Below are 8,665 nucleotides of genomic sequence, written 5' to 3'. Positions count from 1 at the left end.
ATATGAAATGATAAAAATTTACTATTAAACGATACTTTTTCAATTTAAAAATTTTACGTATTAAGTCGTTTTATTTTTATGATATAATTTTTGTAATTTTTTTTAAGAAACGAAGTTAAATTAAAAATGTACAATTTGTAAAGCACAACGTACAACAACGTGTAGCTTAAATAGTTGAATTTAAATTAATTCATTTACTATTCATTGAATAGTAAATGAAACGAAATTAATTAATTTACTATTCACATGAAAGCGACATAATAGAAATTATTAATTATAAGTTACATAATATAACCCTGAAGTATTCGATAAATACGACTTTTAAAAACATTTACGATTCAAAATTTATTATTATATTATTATATTTTATTTCAATATTATTATATTATTATATATATTATATTTAATTATGTCGATAAGGAAAACAACAAAAATGATTATTATTTTATTATTTTATTATATTATATTAATATTTTATTATATTATTAAATTTAAAATATCTACATCTATATCTCTATATATATACGCATATGGATAGATAGATGGATTACACTCAATCATTTTTTTTATAAAACACACTTGTTACTTCATAGTATCAATATTTTAATATTATACTTAATATTATTATTATCAATCTTATTACTATTAGTATTATTATTTTTATGATACAAAAATAATAATATACATAAAATACAACGATGGGGTTATGTTCGGGTGATTTTGAAAACGAGTTTCAAGTGGGTTATAGCTAAGGAGGTTATGGATAATGTTCGGGTGTATTGTTCGTGAATCTCAGACCAACCATGCATTCGCTGTTGTCATTGCATCTACATATTTTGCCTACAATATTGAACCACAATATTGAAAAGTGAGTTTCATACGATCCCTTTTTATTTATATTTTTGGGCTGAGAATACATGCACTTTATTTTAAACGCAATGGATACAAGTACATACTAAATTCTACACCGAGTTTGAACCGAAAATCCCTTAGCTTTGGTAACTGTTAACTGCCAGTTATAAGAACTGGTGGGCGCGAGTAGTAGTATATGGATCCATAGGGTTTGACATCCCCGTCTGTTCCAGGTATAGAAATCCTATCCTGAACTATAAAACATACGTATGCTATTTGAGTGTATTGTACATGTTGGTTGCATGTTAAACGAGGGGTACTTATTATATAGACGTTAAAGCTTAGTTACCAGTGTGCTCATTCTTGTAGAATATTTTGATAAACATTTATGGAAGAAACAACTGAAATCTTGTGATCCATCTTTATATACAGATTATGCGAAACATATAAACTATGAACTCACCAACCTTTGTGTTGACACTTGTTAGCATGTTTATTCTCAGGTTCCCTAGAAGTCTTCCGCTGTTTGCTTATATGATATACAAGCTATGTGCATGGAGTCTTACCTGGCATATTTTTCAAGAAAACGTTGCATTCACCAATTCATCACCATGTACCTTATTTGACTGTATTGTCAACGAAAGCACTATTGTAAACTATTATATACGGTGATTGTCTATATGTAGAAATCATTAGTTGTCGAAAACCTTTGATTTAAATATACATTTATGGTATTCCTTTTCAAAAGAATGCAATGTTTACAAAACGTATCATATAGAGGTCAAATACCTCGCAATGAAATCAATGAATGACGTGTTCATCCCTATGGATTTGGAGCGATCGTCACAGTTGGTATCAGAGCGTTGGTCCTAGCGAACCAGGTCTTGCATGAATGTGTCTAACTGATAGTTGTTAAGATGCATTAGTAAGTCTGGACTTCGACCGTGTCTGCATGTTAAAAGTTTTGCTTATTACTTCTTGTCGAAAATTACATGCTTATCATTCTTAAGTCTAGACACGTTTTACTGCATTGATTGCATAAATAGTGTATAGACAAAAATTCATATCTTAGCGTATCTGTTACTGTAAACGTTTCCTGACATCTTCCGAAAATTTCTCCATGATTTATGGAATTTGGTATTATATATACATATGTAAATTATGTATTGAAGAATACCAAACTAAATTCTATAATCTATTTCATATCAAAAATCATCTATCTAATTATACAAGATGGATCCCGTATCTAGTTCAAATTCCTTAAATTCCGACAGCTATTCCGATCTAGATATTCACCTGAATTCCGAAGACAGTGTAACCGGAATGGATCAACCAATCAGCCATCACCTATTCTGGATGAATTGGGGATGGGTTCGTAGCCTAATTAATTATTGGAGACAAGAAGAAGGCGATCCCTTCCATCCACCACATTGCCCTCTTGGCGAAGAACCTGAAGCACTTACCGGCGAACCTGTTCGTAATACCATTTTCTCTCTCATCTCCAGAATATCTCGTCATGATCATATACTCTCTCAAATTCTGGATCTTATTCATCCGCTCGTCCGAACCGCCAATCATCCCGGTGTAGTAGAAGAAGTCAACGAGCTTCGCGCTCGGGTAGTGGCATTGGAGAATATGGTGCAAAGGTTACAAGCACCAGCAGAATCTCCGGCATCAACAGTACCACCGACAACAACACCAACAGTACCATTACCACCACCAACAACATCCCCACCGCAAGCCTCAACATCACCATATGTACCTTGAACATCAACGTCATACGCATCGTAGTTACCAAGAAATACCAGCAACAATAACCGATGAAGTATTAACTTATTTCCCCTGAAGAAATTTTATGTATATTTAATATATATGAATTTTGAAATCAAAATAAATCTTTTCGTACCAAGTTATTACGTGTGAATCTTAACTGGTAGGTACTACTCGGTTAATTCATATTACTAATATGCTATGATGTACATACTTCGTTAATGACTTAACCATCGTTAACTACAATCTCTGTTTCCAACTCAATGAATTCCATTTCATAATAAACTAAATATATTATTCAATTATAAGGTTGATTTTATACTTTCATCTTCGATGTATTCGAAACTTTCTAGAAAACATCATTCGTACCTTGCGAAGTTAGCAAGAGTTCCATGAGCACCAACATGATTCACTGAGAAAAAATCAATAAAACTGAGTATTGATTACATTAGTGAAATACTCCGTAAAGATTATTAAATCTTTAATGTTTTATTCATTTCTAATTCAAGTCAAAAATTAAATGAGCTTAATATGATATTAACTCATCAAATCTGTATTACATCTGAAGAAAATATACATACATATATTTTCATAAAGACGGTAATAAAAATTCTTTTGTACAAAATATTACTTGTGAAATCTTTAACGGGTAGGTAATTCCCGGGAAATATTTAAGTTCACAATTAATATGTTACACTGTACATTCTTCAACTTTGATTCAAAAATTATTAACTATGCTCACAGCGATATACAATCGTTTCCATACAAATTCAATTACATATTCTGATATTGACGGATCAGAATCCAAGTCAAGATTTAACGGGTGACATCATTCTTAGATCTCTACATCTTTCAAAGCTATACTTTGACTTCAAAAATATGAAAGATCCTTTAGCATTGTTATTACTGAAAATAACCTTGCAGTTCCTTTCCAAAAGTATCCAGTATTATCAACCGTTCAACCAGTCAACGACGACCTTTCAGACTTGTAACTTTGGCATATATGTTTTTGTTACTGGGGAACCTTTCATGTTCCACCACATTAGCAGTAAATTTACCAACAACTTCATTGATCTTTGACCTTCCAAAAAAAAAATCCTTATACTCATTGAAACCGTATCATGTACTCATCCACATCTTGTAACGGCAATTGTCATACCAACTATTGGGAATTAGCAATCAGTATTTTGAAATCTTGTAGCACGTCTACGCCAACAGTTATATGTGTACATATAACGTCTACCTCCTGGACTTACATACTTCGAATGTGAAGTTTCCGAAAAACACCCCAAACTATGAAACTAGTTCTCCGAATTTTGGAAAAATGCTGAAGAAGCAGTAAAAACTGTAAACGACCTTAACAGTCAAAAGTTTGATGATAAAGAATAGTATGGTGGTAAAGCTGAGAAAAAGAGAAAGTTTGGAACTGGAAAACGGATTGAGCAAAGTATGAAAGAGGCTGTGGATAAATCACAAGAACGAAATCTGCCTTCAAAGAATCCAAATAATTCAGTATCTGCTGAAGCCATTAACGAATACCTTGCTTCCGAATCTAAACCCTTGCGGACAATATTCTTCATCATCCTCTGATATTAGAAATTCTAAGATATCATCGTATCTTTCATTATAAATATCCTCCATATTTCTGGAGATAATTTCATAATCATTCTTATCGAAAATCAATTTTCTCTTTACGATATCTGTGTTACACCATAAAAGAAACTATTTTAGTTTCTAATTTCTGAAAATTTCGAAAAATGGATGTTTTTGAAGTAGTGTTGGGAACTGAAGCATGAGTTAGTATAATATAATGACACTTGATCAACGTGATTATATTATAGTAAGTCATGCTGAGTTTCTAATGGAACGTGATAAAGGTTCACAGATCATACCCTCATCATGAACCAGGTTACATAACTCTTTCATTCTATTTAACCTCTAAACATATCAAGAAAATATTTTTCTTGATGATTCGGTCTTTTTCGAGGTATTCTGGTAATTTGACAAGTCAAATTGTGCCATTACCGTTTCTTTCTTAGAACATTAATTATGTTCATTTCAAAATCCATACCTACGAATTTTGGACCATTATTCGCTTGACTTAAAGTCGGGAAGAGAAAACTAAAGCATGAAGCTCCGAAATATAATGGAAAATATAAAGCCTGAAAACAACCCCGAAATTACAAACCGTGTATATCAATGCGTATAGCAATATAAAGACACGGGAGAATGAAAAACACTATAACCCCAAGGTAATAGTAGAAGAAAATAACTTCCTCTGGTGGCAGATGAAAAAGAAGAATGAAGGATACGATAGCCAGGAAAATATCAAGAATCAGAACTGGATTAAGCATTTTCACAATCTATTGGGATGTATGAAATAATAACGAAAATTATAGGAGTGTTGAAAATAAATGAAACGGAAGAGGTCAATTTATAGCAAAATATCGGACGCAGTAATAGAGTCAGATTACGCATTTAATCAAAGAAAATCCTAATTTCCGCAAATTCCGAAAAATCAAATCTTATTTAAATTTTGAAGATTTTCTATTCCTTAAATTCCGAAAATCAATCGTTATTATGTCAAGAGTTAAGACGAATCTCTATTTCTTCAATTCACTATTATACGATAACTTCTCTCATACGCTTCGAGTAATCAGATTGTTATATCCATATTATTCAGCAGTGATAAACTCTATTTATCGACTCATATACGTCATGAAAACATTTTTATTGTTAGCCATGACGACCTCACTCAAATTTCGGGACGAAATTTCTTAAACGGGGGGATACTGTGATGACCCGGAAATTTCTGACCAAATTTAAACTTAATCTTTAACGTTTCTGACACGATAAGCAAAGTCCATGAAGTTGAATCTCAAAATTTTGAACTGTTCAATTACCGTTTGATTGTTCTCAGCGATTCACGAACAATTATATGTAAATAGATACATATATATATATACTATAACTTGAAAACGTAATAAGGTATTAATTGTATGAATAACTTGCGATGTGTATTTAAACGTGTTTATGAATATTGAATATAATTAGTTCTAGAAAACTAGATTTTATAATATTTTTATATGAAATGATAAAAATTTACTATTAAACGATACTTTTTCAATTTAAAAATTTTACGTATTAAGTCGTTTTATTTTTATGATATAATTTTTGTAATTTTTTTTAAGAAACGAAGTTAAATTAAAAATGTACAATTTGTAAAGCACAACGTACAACAACGTGTAGCTTAAATAGTTGAATTTAAATTAATTCATTTACTATTCATTGAATAGTAAATGAAACGAAATTAATTAATTTACTATTCACATGAAAGCGACATAATAGAAATTATTAATTATAAGTTACATAATATAACCCTGAAGTATTCGATAAATACGACTTTTAAAAACATTTACGATTCAAAATTTATTATTATATTATTATATTTTATTTCAATATTATTATATTATTATATATATTATATTTAATTATGTCGATAAGGAAAACAACAAAAATGATTATTATTTTATTATTTTATTATATTATATTAATATTTTATTATATTATTAAATTTAAAATATCTACATCTATATCTCTATATATATACGCATATGGATAGATAGATGGATTACACTCAATCATTTTTTTTATAAAACACACTTGTTACTTCATAGTATCAATATTTTAATATTATACTTAATATTATTATTATCAATCTTATTACTATTAGTATTATTATTTTTATGATACAAAAATAATAATATACATAAAATACAACGATGGGGTTATGTTCGGGTGATTTTGAAAACGAGTTTCAAGTGGGTTATAGCTAAGGAGGTTATGGATAATGTTCGGGTGTATTGTTCGTGAATCTCAGACCAACCATGCATTCGCTGTTGTCATTGCATCTACATATTTTGCCTACAATATTGAACCACAATATTGAAAAGTGAGTTTCATACGATCCCTTTTTATTTATATTTTTGGGCTGAGAATACATGCACTTTATTTTAAACGCAATGGATACAAGTACATACTAAATTCTACACCGAGTTTGAACCGAAAATCCCTTAGCTTTGGTAACTGTTAACTGCCAGTTATAAGAACTGGTGGGCGCGAGTAGTAGTATATGGATCCATAGGGTTTGACATCCCCGTCTGTTCCAGGTATAGAAATCCTATCCTGAACTATAAAACAGACGTATGCTATTTGAGTGTATTGTACATGTTGGTTGCATGTTAAACGAGGGGTACTTATTATATAGACGTTAAAGCTTAGTTACCAGGGTGCTCATTCTTGTAGAATATTTTGATAAACATTTATGGAAGAAACAACTGAAATCTTGTGATCCATCTTTATATACAGATTATGCGAAACATATAAACTATGAACTCACCAACCTTTGTGTTGACACTTTTTAGCATTTTATTCTCAGGTTCCCTAGAAGTCTTCCGCTGTTTGCTTATATGATATACAAGCTATGTGCATGGAGTCTTACCTGGCATATTTTTCAAGAAAACGTTGCATTCACCAATTCATCACCATGTACCTTATTTGACTGTATTGTCAACGAAAGCACTATTGTAAACTATTATATACGGTGATTGTCTATATGTAGAAATCATTAGTTGTCGAAAACCTTTGATTTAAATATACATTTATGGTATTCCTTTTCAAAAGAATGCAATGTTTACAAAACGTATCATATAGAGGTCAAATACCTCGCAATGAAATCAATGAATGACGTGTTCATCCCTATGGATTTGGAGCGATCGTCACACCCTAGGATGTACGGAAAAGAAAGGAATTGAGAATGAAGAAAAACGAATGTTTGTCAACTTTCGCATGATCGTCAAGCAGATTCGCACGTCGATCGTATTTTTATTTTTTTTTTTTCGAACAGCCATTTTATAAACAACCTCAACCTAGCAAGTCGCTAGAAGAGGCGCACAAAACAAAGAGTTACAAAGGATTATGAAACCAAACGGTCCTAGATAAATTACATTTGCTTCTATATCTAATCCAAGAAAATGAAAAATTACATATAGAATCAAAAAGATCACATTTCTTCAATTTTTGAGTACCGAAAATCATCCCGTTTCTGAACCGCCACATAATCCACATATATGCTGCTCCAATGACGTACGCATGATCCATCTGTTTTCTCGAACACGACCAAGCATCCAACCAAGCTATCCAAAGCAACCATGAGTCGAACGAAGGAATACCAACATTAGTCCACACTTGAATCCTTGACCACACCTCTTTAGCAACTGGGCAACCAAACAAAGTGTGATCCAAAGACTCAATAGCATAAGAGCAAGATGGACAATTAATTTGTTGAATCTCCAACCCTTTTTTTGACAAATTGAGACGTGTTGGGAGCTTATCGAGAGCCACCCTCCACAGAAAAATATTGACTTTGCGCGGTAGAATTGATACCCATTTAGTCGCCACCTGAGCCGTTGGTAACGTAATGTCATCAAAAATCTTTCTACCTGTACAAACTTTGTAGCACCCATCAGTCGTTAATGAGCAAACCCATGTATCTTCCTGTTCGGTTAGCACTAAATGCGAAACAGTAGTCAACAAATCTTCAACTTCAGCAAGATGTCGACATGACCGCAACGGACGAATCCAATTCCATTGCCAATCACCATTAACGAACCTGTCCGCAACTAAGCAGTCATCATTAGCATCAAGTTTAAAAATACGATTGTACCTCATAGCCAACGAAGTATCTCCAACCCACACGTCTTTCCAAAATCTTGAATTCAAACCGTTGCCAACTTTCTTCTTAAAAACGTCATGACGAATGATGTTCTTGTCATTCAAACAACTCCATGATGAAACAATGTTTCCCCAGACGCTTGACTTATGTAGCCTGTGATTCGTGCCAATACCTTCACGACCATAAATCTCTTTAATAGCCCGTGTCCATAACATATCAGGTTTATTCAAAAATCGCCATTTCCATTTTAACAAAAGAGCCATATTGAAAGCTTTCAAACTCCCAATGTTTAGACCTCCCTTTTCATGT

The sequence above is a fragment of the Rutidosis leptorrhynchoides genome, chromosome 2 (genome assembly GCF_046630445.1).
Source record: "Rutidosis leptorrhynchoides isolate AG116_Rl617_1_P2 chromosome 2, CSIRO_AGI_Rlap_v1, whole genome shotgun sequence".
Taxonomy (NCBI): Eukaryota; Viridiplantae; Streptophyta; class Magnoliopsida; order Asterales; family Asteraceae; genus Rutidosis; species Rutidosis leptorrhynchoides.
This window is presented reverse-complemented; position numbering follows the sequence as displayed.